The following is a 13,618-nucleotide window of genomic DNA, read 5'->3' as shown; positions in this document are numbered from 1 at the left end:
AATACAATATATTTGGAAAAGGACAAAAACTCATACAAAATGCAAGCAATGCAGTTCAGTGAAAAGTTTAAAAAGAGATTTTCAGTTTGTGATAACGGTGATGCCTATATTTATTCACCAACGTTTATTTCCGTGCTCTATCATTCTTGTTATCACATATGCCAATCAGCCATAGCATTATGACCATTGAGAGGTGAAATGAATAATGATGATTATCTCGTTACGATGGCACCTGGAAATTACACTTTCTTGGTGCTATAGCAGCACCAAACTCCTCCACTTGTCTGATCATTTGGTTGGTTCCATTACACAACAGCCTGGTCTGATGAATCACATTTTCTTTACATCATTTAGATGGCTGAGTGCGCGTGTGGCTTTCCTGGGGGAACAGATGGCACCAGAATGCACTATGGGAAGAAGACAAGCTGACAGAGGCAGTGTGGTGCTTTGGACAATGTTCTGCTGGGAAATCTTGGGTCCTGCCATTCATGTGGATGTTACATGTACTACCTACCTAAACATTTTTGCTGATGAAGTACACCCCTTCATGGAAACAGTATTTGCTGATGGCAGTGGCCTCTTTCAGCAGGATAATGTGTCCTGCCAAACTACAAAAATGGTTCAAGAATTGTTTAAAAAACATATTCAACGGGTTTGAGGTGTTAAATTGGCCTCCAAATTCTCCAGATCTCAATTCAGTTGAGCACCTGTGGGATGTGCTGGAAAAACAAGTCTGATCCATGGAGGCCACACCTTGCAACTTATAAGACTTTTAAGGACTTTCTGCTGACGGCTAGGTGCCAGATACCACAGCATACTATCAGATATCTAGGGGAGTCCATACCTCCACAGGTCAGGGCTGATTTAGTGGCAAAAGGGAGATCTATTCAAAATTAGGCAGGTGGTATAAACCACGGGAAACAACAACCACGGGAAACAACAACCATATGGGTGCAGTACACCATCTCCCCCAGATAGTAATTTCTTTATGATGAAATGCTTCCCCAACTGTAAAACACTCCCTGTCACAAACAACTTATTGTCCCAGTTTAACCTCCTGTGAACTTGCTGCTACCTACACCTCTACATTCCTTCCCATGCTGTTTTGTTGTTTTCTTTTATTCTGACGGCAGCAGCACTCAAAAAATGCAGATAGCAAGGGAAGCATTAGCTTCTTTGCTATCTGCCATCATTTCAGGGGGGTGCTCTCTTCCTTGTTATTGCAGGGGGGGGGAGGCGAACAGAGGGTGCCATACAGGGGGCAGGCGAACAGAGGGTACAACACACAGGGACCATGGGGAACAAAAGTAGCCACCATCCAGAAGGAAGGACAGTGTCAGCACACATACAGCACATACAGAGATGATTTGAGGATCTACACCTGAGTGATACACAAATAAACACTACTGTCACTAGATTGCACTGTGGGGCATAGGAGATTCCTATGCTTCTCACCTCCATCTAGTGGAGATAGTCCCAGATAGCAAGGATAACTTGCCACAAACCTGTGCCAGGGTTAAATTGTAATTCTTTCTAACTTGCTGCACACATTCCTGGCAAGTTGTAGACTTGCAGAACACTTGCAGCACAAGTTCTAGTTGACACTTTTTGAATTTGAAGCAAATTTGCTTAGCAAGTCTACAGCGAGTCCTGCAGGTCCTAGCAAGAACTCTGCAAGCTCGCTGGTCTGGAGACTTGCAATGCAGACTTGCTGTAATTGTGCAACAAAATTGTGAAGTTTGGCAAGTCTGCAATAGTTTAGCAAGTCATTTTCAATCTTGCAGCTCAATTGCTTGCTATCTGGGAGTGCTGCACAAACGGCATTTGCCCAGCTATATGCGGCCCACAATTAATTTCTCTTATTTGTTCCCTTTTGGCTTGTTAAATATACAGTTGGAATTGTTTTTATTGTATCTGTTCAGTTACTGCAAAAAAAATACCTGTTGATCCTGCTAAAAAAACCTTGTCAGCAGATAACCTCCTGTGCTCTCTGCTTCTGCTGACTGTTATCAGTTACATTGTTCTCAGCAACAACTGTAGAGTACTAAGAGTACACTTACCTTTTAACCACCTCCCATCTATGGCCTATCTGAACGGCCGGACGGTGAAATTAAAACAGCCAGAGATGGCTGTTTACATTCAGGCGATCGGGTGTCTCTAGAGGTGTGCCGCCTCCCCCAACCCGTACCGCCGCCGCTGTCGGTCCCGAGATCCGCTGTGCCCGGTGTGGCTGGGACCGGCATGGCGACTCTCTTACTGGAGATCAAAGGGATATCTGTACACGATCTCCCTTTGATCTCCTCTCTGGTCCCCGAATGTAGGAAGTGATGTATATTACATCACTTCCGCATTCAGTGTCACTCTCCGGCGGCAGATGCCGGTGCGAAGCTGCTGAAGCAGATCTCTGCTTCATCAGCTTCTCTGGGGGTCCCTAGGTGACATTAGGGGTCTTGGAGACCCCTGATGTCTCCATAAAGAGGACCTGTTAAGTGAATTGGCTATCACATAGGGGGTTTCTAAGCCCCTTATGTGATAGCAATAAAGTTAAGTGTAAAAAAAAAGTTTAAAAAAATGAAAGCATAAAAAAAATAAAGAAGCTTTCAAAAATAGTTACAGATAAAAAAAAAGTAAAATAACACAATTTTTTTGTTAAGTCCCCCACCACCCCCACATACACACGCAAACATGCGCCAGGTGCGCCTATGTGCAAAAACGACGCTTCCACCTATTGTGCCGCACATGTTACATATCGCATATCATATTTCAGGTGGGCGCAATTTTAAGACTTGACATGTTTGGTGTCTATTTACCCGATGTGACCCTGTCTTTTATATTTTACCAAAAAATTGGGGTGATAATAAATGTTTCATAACATTTCATAGGGAAACAGGTTTTTTTTTTTCAAAATTTAGGGTACTTTTTTGATATATAGTAAAAAATTAATTAAATACAACCAAAAGAAAGCTCTATCTGCCCCCAAAAAACGGTATAACATTTGTTTCAGTACAGCATTGCATGACTGAATAAACGTCAGTCAAAGTACCGCAGCGCTGAATACTGAAAAATGGCCTGGCCAGGAAGGGGGTTCAACACCCTGGTCTTCAAGTGGTTAATGAATCAGACACTTTATGTGGTTTGCTCAAATATGTTGGCAGGCATTATTCAGGGATACTAAACACACATCCAGAAGAGGGATAATTGACATACTTCCATAAGAATTCCCATTATGAACATATGGAGCATGTTGTATGAAACATGTGAAAGTCATAATAAATATGTTACAGTCTTGACTATATGAGTATACTCACAGAAAATACAATATACTACAACTAAACTATATACAAAATCCAGGTTGCATGTTAATATCTATGTCCGGTCTGTGCTATCCAACAAGAATAGCGATTATTGTAAGTAAACCAGAAATGTATCTTCATGGATTAATATTAAATTGCCTAATAATGTGCACTGCCTAATCTTGTGACAACAGATCCTTTGTAAGGGAGTTCAACAAAGCTATTTCGGTATTTACCCAAGTCATGCTTTTGGCTTGTAGGTTAAGTTCATAGGAATGTCTGCGGTTAGAACCTTTTACTAAAGAAGAACTCCAACCTTAATAATTAATTTAAAAAAATAGATTATAGGCAAAGGGAATAGGCACAGTTTTAATCAGTTAACTTTACCAAGCAACATTTTTACCTGCTTTCAAATTCGATGAATCTTTATTCGCAGGAACAAATATTTTTTAGCAATGCTGATCCAGCATTTATGGAACAGAGACTGAGCCATACGCATCTCCCCACCTGGCTCTTAGCAAACTGGGACACGCTGGCCACCGTCCCACGTTCATATACATCTCCCCGCCCGCTCTGGTTGCTAAGAACTGGACGAGGAGATGTGTATGATCCCTCCACATCTTCCCGCCCGGCTCTTAGAGACTTGGGACATTCTGGCTTGTCCCGTCCTGCTCCCTGCAACCAGTGACATCACTGGTTGCCATAAGCTGGGCCGACGCCGACCAGAGCATCCCTTTTTTTTGCTAAGAGCCGGGCAGGGAGATCTGTATGGAAGAAAGGTGGGGAGAGAAAAATGTCAGCGGTCTCCAAAAGTTTGGCGAACAAGCCATGTGTCATATGTGCCATACCTTGGAAACACCACTGGCTACAAATGTCCTCGAAAAAAATGATCCAGCTGCCTGCTGACTTGTTTTAAATTGTAAACAAAATTGTAAACAAACCTGTGTGCATACTGGGCAACATCACTGACCACTCCACTGGGTGGTGACAACGATCGTCACTTGCAGCTTGCCGTGTTCGTGATGACAGGCTGATGTTCATCGTGATTGAGGATGGATCTACGTCACTGGACAATGTGATTCTATAATTGATGATAGATTTACATGATTGGACATGCGTGATCAATGCTCCCCTCCTTTTCCTGGACTGCCAGGTTGCATGCCTGGATAGGGGTCTGGTATAATTTTGGGGGACCCTCTGCTGTTGCTTTTGATTTTGTGTACGGCTCCCACCCCAAAAAAAATGGTGTGGTATGATATTTAGTGGGGATCCAATGGTGTTTATTTGTTTCTTCCTTGCGGTCCCCCCCTTAAATATTTACCAGACCCTTAGCCAGGCACGCAACCTGGGTGACCAGGAAAGGGGAGGCTACAAGCATGCCCCCCACACTCCTGAACCATACCAGACCAATGACCTGAAGAAAAAAAATGTGGGGTCCCCCTCAAAATCCATACCAGACCCAAAATACCAATCTGGTATTTTGTATCTCTAATGTTGCCCCTAAAGCCTTTTTAAAACAGCTGCTCATCCCACTATGGTAATTTTTCATTATTTATGTATTTATTTGTAGCCCAGCTCCCCATGCCCTATGCTTGCCAGACAGTTTACTTGTTAGCCTTCTAAACAGAGATAATTGATTCGTTTATTGACTTCTCTGAGGTTGGAAGAAAGTTCACAATTTGCACATTTTTTTAACTCATTTGCTGAATACTCCTGCAAATCAAACCCAAGCATATTCACTCATCACTACGATGTCTGGTAGGTTTTTGCATTTAATGTAATTTAAATTAATTTAGTAGGTTATTTAAGGGGAGAAAAGAAGAAAAAAAAATGTCAAAGTTTGCCATTTTATTACATTTATGTACGAACCTATAAAAATGTGTCTTTTCTGCAAAGCATTTCTGACAATTGCTTTTTTGTTTTGTTTTTAAACATAAACTACAGATAGTCTGCAGTTTGTCGATGTAACTGTGGGTGACTGCTGCCCTCTAGAGGATTCTTACTGTATAGCTGCAGTGAAAACACAAGTATGGTACAGTATATCAGCATTTCTCTGTCCAATGAACCAACAAATACCACAGCACAGACATATACATAGACATATAGATCATTTGAGAAAAGACAGGTGAGCACCACATTTCTAGTGTTGTGGGGGACATTAATGATAAGCAAATCTGAACCTGCATGGGATTGTACACCCCATTAACACCCATCATACCATAACAATAAGCCTAAATATTAAAGTAAAACACAACGATTGTGGGAAAACTATAGGCCCCTTTATTGGGTTTTAATCAATGTTAACTACAAAAAATAGGGCTTGCTCTATTTTTTGCATTTGCAGTGGAACGGAAGGCAGGCAACGTTTTGCCATGCGTCTGATCACACTGCGGGGCGGGGGCGGTGTGCGCGGAAGCAGTGCCATTGAATTTAATGCACCGCCACGCCCCCTCCTGCCCCAGAATGCAGGGGGAAATTTGGTGAGGGATCGCGGCGCGTTCCAGCAGCTACCGCTCTGGAACGCACCACAGTCGGTGTGAACAAGCCCTAAGGGGTTCATAAACATATATATTTTATTTTTCTTTATAAACATTACAAGTGTAACCATGCGGCATAGGGAGCTTTGTTGGACCCAAGTAGTGCTTGTCCGCTGATAAGCAGCGTTGGTTCATGAGATGTACGGACCTGTTGCCGCAATGTACTTATGCGCAGGGTCGAGCACTTCACACGCCCCTGGACAGACCCCCGGAAGTCTGATGATGTTACGAGTCTGAAGGATTGATAGAACACCGGCAGAGAGAGGAGGGGACATTCACCCAGCAGGATAAGGGGCTCTGCCTATCTAGAGGCAGAGCCAGCTGTACCCGCCCCCTCCCCAGTCCGTTCCGCCAGTCAGCGCTGGAGGATCAGAGCGGCGAGGGGGGAATCCAGCCCCTCCCCTGTCACGGCTCTCTGCCGTGACAAGATCGAGAAGTGAGCGAACGCCGGTATGTGTTCGCTCACTTCCCGATCTACTGAGCCGACCTGTGACAGTTTAATTGTCACAGGTCGGCTAGAACTATGAGGCGAGTGAAAAGCACTCACCTCATAGTTCTCCTTTAGGGCCTGTTCACACGACGTCCGTTTTCTGTGCTGACCTGATCCGTACACTCCTGCACTAAAAATGCATTCCAATGTATCCCTATGTGTTTTATGGGCTACAGTTCTCACATGCGCAGTCAGTTCAGGTTACGGCAGAAAAATACTGCATGTCACATTTTGTTCGGTCAGGAAACGCAAAACGCATCAAAACACATCAAAAACGCACTGCACTGCAGCTAACATACTGACAGCCCCACTCCAGCAAAAAAAAATAATTTTTAAACTGGAACGCATCAAAAACGCGGCAAAAACGCAGCAAAACACATAGCACCGCGTCTGCTGATCCTCACCTGATCCGGACCTGATCAGGACCTGAAACTCATGTGAACAGGCCCTTAAGGTACTGGGATACAGCATTTTGGGTTGAAATATTGCCATTAACATTGTATGTGTGGATGTACAGTATGTAATACTGTTGATAAATTGGAATTAATAGATATTTGAAGTACAAAAAAAAAATAATCTGTGCAGGGGTTGCTGAGCAGCATTCTCAGATACCTCACCCTCCTTCCTCCCATAACTAATCAACAATGCTGGACAAATGAGAGGGCAGTTGTGACTGAAAGCGCAGAGGAGGGGGGGCGCACACACAGCCCACACAGCCCACACAGCCCATACAGCACCATTCCCCCTCCTCTGAAAGCTGCTTGACGGAACTTCTGCAGCTCTCCTTGCCAGGCACCCCTGTGCCTCCCCTGCTCCCTTTGTACTTATAAAAGACTCAGCACACAATCTCCTGTAGTCATCAGCTATTTCTTAGCATTGCAGCAGTTGTAACTGTTGCCTTGTTTTGTTGTGAATGACAGCAGCTGCACAGTAGCCCTGTCGTTTACAAAAACACAAGCCTAAAACAACACAATTCAGTTACTACATTTGTCCAACAGAGACTAGTATAGTGTCTGCCGTGCTCTTTTGAAGGCTTGTGTTTTTGTGAACGACGGCGCTCCTCTGCAGTTGCTGTCATTCACAACAACACAAGCTGACAGTTACTACTGTAGTATTCTCTTTCAAATTAGCTGGTGGCTGCAGGAGGTTGTGGGCTTGGTATTTTATCAGTACAAAGTGAGCAAAGAGGCACAGGGCTGCACAGCATGGATGGCTGCAGATTGAAGATGGGGCTGCGTCTTCAGTGCTTGCTGTACCTCCCCTCTAGGGATGTCCATAAATTGGGCTTCAACCTGGGGTGGCTCTACAGCCAGCACTGATAGAAATAAAGATCACATGTTTTTTTCCAAACCACTGTACAGTGTTAAATGGGAACAAGTGCTTTGGGCACTGGATCCCATGGGGCATGTAACAATCCTTTTAGTCAAAGGTAAATACCTGTCACAGTCCTCTAAACAACACAGTCCTGGTAAATGGCTTTCTATCTGTCTGTGCTTAAAAAGACCCAATTCCACTGAAAAGACAAAAATATCCAGAAATATAAAAACAAATATCACGGACCGGCAGCGGCGACGAGCAGACAAAGGGACGGGGGGAAGGGGGGGGGGCGCACACCCGCAGCTCCTGCAAGCGATCGCTTGTATGTAAACAGCCATCGCTGGCTGTTTACATGCTTACAGTTTTCCCTCTCGTGTGCGCGCTGAGTGCCGCACACGAGAAGGGGGAGGGGCAGGACGTCTCAAGACGCCCTCCCGCTCCTAGCAGACGTCCGTCCGGCCGTTCACAAACGGCCATGGACGGAAGGTAGTTAATAAATACTGTACAGCAAAATAAAAGCTCTATAACATAAGATAAAACAAAAATGAATACACAAAAAACTAGAAACAAAAAATGTGCCATAAAGATTACAATTTAAAAGGAGGAGAGATAGTCAGGGAAAGTTGGCAGTTGTAGCTGTGCCATAGATACTGATGTAGAGATTATGCAACTCCCCATTGACAAGCCTGAAAATGTAGGATCAGGATTAATTTATATATAGATATTCCAGTCCTCACTGTCTCCAAACTTACACTAATGTGACCAGCTATTCCACATACTGTAAACTTCAAGGTGGATGAATAACTATATAACACAACCTGTGCAATCCACTACTGGCAATGCCATTTTTCGAATTACAACAGGCTCACTGTCCAGTAATAGAAGCTTCTCATAGCTAACTCAGGTTTCACTAGTTACAGATTCATCTGGCTGTAGCAGAGCTGCAGCTAATAAAACCCGAGGAGCTCTTATACAGGAATATTGGGATTTCATTATCTGTATACGGTATTTATCAGGGGATCCACATGCTGTCCAGTACAAACTAACTGTATTTTGGGATACATGACAATACCTAGGTGGAAGATTATCCTTCAGAACGTGGTGTTTACCCACTTATGTAGTTAAAGCCTTCTCCAAAACTGAAAGCCCAAACCTTGACAGCAATGTAAATGGCTATAATGATGTGTAATGTGTGGTAACATTGCAGCAAATCATAGTTCAGTTACAGGAATCAAATCAGTTAAAAGACAATTTCTGATTGGATGTTCTGGGCCATTTTCATTATTGCTCTTTGTACTAACCTATAGAATTAAAATGAACATAATCTGTGGGCTGAGTGAGAAATTCCGGGCTTGATTCCCCCATCCACACACAACAGAAGATGAATCCCCCTTCCCTCTCAGGCTATTGAATTCCGACAGTGACGGGTGTGCCACTATCAGATTACCTGAATATTGACTACAGCTGATTGATTGCAGTACTTTGAGACTGGCTCCATCAACAAAAGTGTCGACGGGGGTCACATCGGGGCCAAATTGTGGTCCTGACATCACCAAAAGGCAAAACATAAAGTATAGGGTATATAATGCCACAGAAAATGGTCAGAGACTGGACAGACTACAACAGATGGTCAGAGACTGTGGGCAAGTTACAGGGGATTGTTAAAGACTGCAGATGTTCTACAGACATGTTTGGAGACTAGGGACATGTAGGTAACTATCAGACATGTTACAAGAGATTACTAGAATTCACTGCCAATACAGTCAATGCTCCCTAGAGCCACCTTATATATAGTGATGGGCCGAACACCCCCGTGCTCATTTCGAATTTGAACTTTTGAACATGGAAAAATTTTAATTTGAACTTGAACTCAATGCAAGTCTATGGGGGCAGAACTTTAAAAATCAATTGTACCCTTTTTGAAGGCGTATATGCAAGTTATTGGCCATAAAAAGAGTATGGGGAGTCGGGTACTGCCCTGGGGGACATGTATTAATGAAATAAACACTTTTAAGAAATACCGTTTTTAAAGGAGCAGTGATTTTAACATTGCTTAAAGTGAAACAATAAAAATGAAAAATTCCTTTAAATATAGTGCCTGGGGGGTCCCCTTAAACTGCCTGTAAAGTGGCACATCTGTACGATGTGTAGAACCTGCTGCAGCAAACGTGACATTTAAGATGAAAAAAATTACATTTGAAAAAAAAATAAAGCGTGTGGTTCACCCTCCCAAACAATACCAAACCCTTTAGGTCTGGTAGGAAAGCTAGGAGGGACCCCATTTAAAAGAAAAAGCATGGGGTTCCCTTAAAAGTCATACCAGACCCTTTAGGTCTAAAAGGAATTTTAGGATGGACCCCAAGTTACAATTTTAAAATAAAAGTGTGTGTGGTTCATGTCACCCCTGGAAAAGCACCTTGTCCCTGTGCCGATGGGGACAAGGACCTCTTCCCCACAAGCCCTGGGACATTGGTTGTGGGGGTGTGGGCAGGGGGCTTATTCACATCAGGGTACCCCTTTAATAAAGTGGCACCCAGATATGTCCCCCTCCCGTGAATGAGTAAGGGATACTTGTGCCCATACCCATTCACTAAAGGGTTAAATTAAAGTTATTAAAAAGGACAAGTTTTTTGTTAACAAAAAATTACGTAATCCAGGGTCAGTCACGATGTCGAGCGTTGTCCACAGCAACGATGACTCGACAAAATAAAAAATAAAACAAGAAAAAATAAATAAACATAATTTTTTTCCTAAACGACGCCCGCCGACCCGTCCACTCGCAACGAACTGCCGCTGCAGAATGGCATTCTGACAGATGCGGGCAAAATATAAACAAGTGGGCGGAGCTAGTGGGGACAGCTAGCTAGCTCCATCCAACTGTTTACAACTGTACGGCATCTGACAGGTGAGCCATGATTGGGCAAAGTCATCATGACTTTGTCCAATCATGGCACTTACAGAGTACTGTGCCCTGATTGGGCAAAGTCTTGGACCTGACCCAGGTCCAAGGCTTTAGCCAATCAGGGTTCACAAGGCACTGTGAGGAGCGCAGTCCCTTGTGGGGCACTCGGCGAACACACAACACAAACTCCCGATGTTCGAGTCGAACTCTTGCTCGACTCAAACATCGAGCCCACCCCTACTTATAAATTTAGTGGCACCCCATTAAATAAATCTCCCAGCAAAAAAAATTAAGAAAAGAATGGACAGCACAGAAAAAGTAAGAAAGTGTAAAAAAAAAACAAATCACTCAGCTAGTAGAATTCAGTTTAATGAATATTTTCCTTCACTGCCTTTGAGTAAGCACCTAGGCAAAGAGAACACTAACTACTGCTTGGTGGGGTCGAAGGGTAGCACATTAGGTACCAGAAATGTGGCCCTTAAAAAAGAAAACTCATGGGCAATTCAATATTAAATTCTGGTCTATAGATTCATGTTGAAATACCTGAACATTGAAATGCTGAATGATTGTATAGTAAATACATTACTTTTCTCTTGCCATTGCTGCCCTTCAGCTCCTCCCCTGGAGCTATCAGTCTCCTATGTGATAGCAATAAAGTTATGTGAAAAAAAGTTGTAGAAATGAAAGCTAAATAAAGTTAATTAAACACCCCCCAAAAAAAATATTTAACCTCTTCCCAGCAGGCTGTTGTAATTAAATGGCCGGCCGGGAGCTTCTTGACTGTAACTGGGCGTTTAAAAATGTTCTTTTAGCCCAGCCCACTTGTGCACATTGAGGCAGCATGCACAAGCTGGAGATTGTCAAAATGTAAAACAGACAACAATGCCTGTTTACATACAAGTGTTCAGGCAGTTGTAGAGCTGCCTGATCGCTTGTATGTGGTGCCGCCCCCCCATCCAACTGTGCCCGGTGTGGACCCTGGACCAGCACGGCAGCTGTGTGACTGGAGATAAGATGTAGATTGGTACATGATCTCCCTCTGACCTCCTCCCCAGTCTCTGAATGCAGGAGTGATGTATTTTATATCACTTCCGCATTCAGCTGTCACTCCCCAGCTTCAGAAGCTGGAAATAAGCTAATGAAGCAGGTCTCCACTTATCAGCTTCTTTGGGGGTCCCTAGGTGACATTAGGGGTCTTAAAGACCTCTGATGTCTCCATATAGAGGATCTGTCACATCGTCTTTGCTATCACATAGGGCAGTGGTCCCCAACCCCTGGGCCACGGACTGGTACCGGTCCGTGGATCAAATGGTACCGGGCCGACCACGGAACATTAACAGGGGTGTGGAATTCGTATCGCCCGACACCCGGGACATGTAGTTCCGGGCGCCATGCAAGTGCTTTTTACACTGTTTTAGCCCTGCTAAAAAAATATTAAAAACGTAACAAAATAAAAATGTAAAAAATAAAAATAATAAAACAAAACAAATAAAATGTTTCCAAAGTAAATAAAAATTGAATAAATGAAAACCAGCCCCGCTGCCCCCATCTGCACGCAAATAAACGCGCAGTGTTTTCAACTGCGATTGTGTGCAACCGCACGGGCAGGGCTGTATTGCAGCAGGAAAACGCTCGATCTGCCTGGCACGACTGTGGTGTCATTAGAAAATAATGGCACTGACAGCACAAAGGGACATGTAGTTCCGGGCGCCATGCAAGTGCTTTTTACACTGTTTTAGCCCTGCTAACAAAATATTAAAAACGTAACAAAATAAAAATGTAAAAAATAAAAATAATAAAACAAAACAAATAAAATGTTTCCAAAGTAAATAAAAATGGAATAAATGAAAACCAGCCCCGCTGCCCCCATCTGCACGCAAATAAACGCGCAGTGTTTTCAACTGCGATTGTGTGCAACCGCACGGGCAGGGCTGTATTGCAGCAGGAAAACGCTCGATCTGCCTGGCATGACTGTGGTGTCATTAGAAAATAATGGCACTGACAGCACAAATTAAAATTATTAAATCAAAACAATATAAAATATAAACAATCAACGTCCCCCCTCAGCGAGCCGCGGTAAAATTATCAAACGTTGACCGGTCCGCTGCGATAAAAAGGTTGGGGAGCACTGACATAGGGGACTTATTAGCCCCCTATGTGAGATCAGTTAAGTGAGCCTATTATGATTGCACCTATTACACCACTCATGTTACATATCACAGTAAACATCAGGGTGTAAGCAATAATTCTAGGGCCATCAATCACTGATATCACTAAACAAATAAGCGGTACAAGCTTTTAAATATGTCGCCTATGGCCAATTTTGAATTTTGTAAGTTTTTGCGATTTCGCAGGCATGCACAATTTTAAGGCTTGACATGTTTGGTGTTTATTTAACTGACATGACCCCGTCTTTTATAGTTTACCAAAAAATTGGGTAATAATAAATGTTTCTTAAAATAATGTAGCAAAAACAGTTTTTTTTTTAAATGGCAATTTTTCCTTAATATAGTAAAAAATAAAAAAATACAGTGGTGATTAAATACCCCCCAAAAAAGCTCTAACTGTCCCCAAAAAATGGTATAAAATTAATTTTAGTACAGCATTGCATGACTGAATAAATTAGTCAAAGTACTGCATGGCTAAATACTGAAAAATTGGCCTGGCCAGGAAGGGGGTGTAAACACCCCGGTCATCAAGTCATTAAAGCCCCCTGTCCCCGTGTACACACATATAAGAACACAAATCCATGCATCGCGTGCGCCTACGTATAAAAATAGCGATTGCTGTGTTGGTTATTGCCACACTTGCCAGAGTGAGAAAAATAATTACAGGGCCATTGTTCAAGGTTGTCTCTAAACTGATGACCTGTACAGGCTAACCCTTTCGCTGCCAAGCCCTCCGGAACATTTTTCAAATCAGCTGGCCAAGCCATTTTTTAATTTTCTGCAATTTTTTCCTATTGGTTTGATTTTCAACTGCTGCGTTGCTAGCGTTTGTAAAAGACCCCCCAAACCATATATTTTCTGAAAGCGCAGGCCCGGTAGAATAAAAAGATGGTGATACTAAATTTGTAGGC

Source organism: Nanorana parkeri, unplaced genomic scaffold (genome assembly GCF_000935625.1).
Source record: "Nanorana parkeri isolate BGI_ZX_2015 unplaced genomic scaffold, ASM93562v1 scaffold1632, whole genome shotgun sequence".
In the NCBI taxonomy this organism is placed as follows: Eukaryota; Metazoa; Chordata; class Amphibia; order Anura; family Dicroglossidae; genus Nanorana; species Nanorana parkeri.
The sequence above is the reverse complement of the archived record's forward strand: the minus strand, read 5'-3'. Positions refer to the sequence as shown.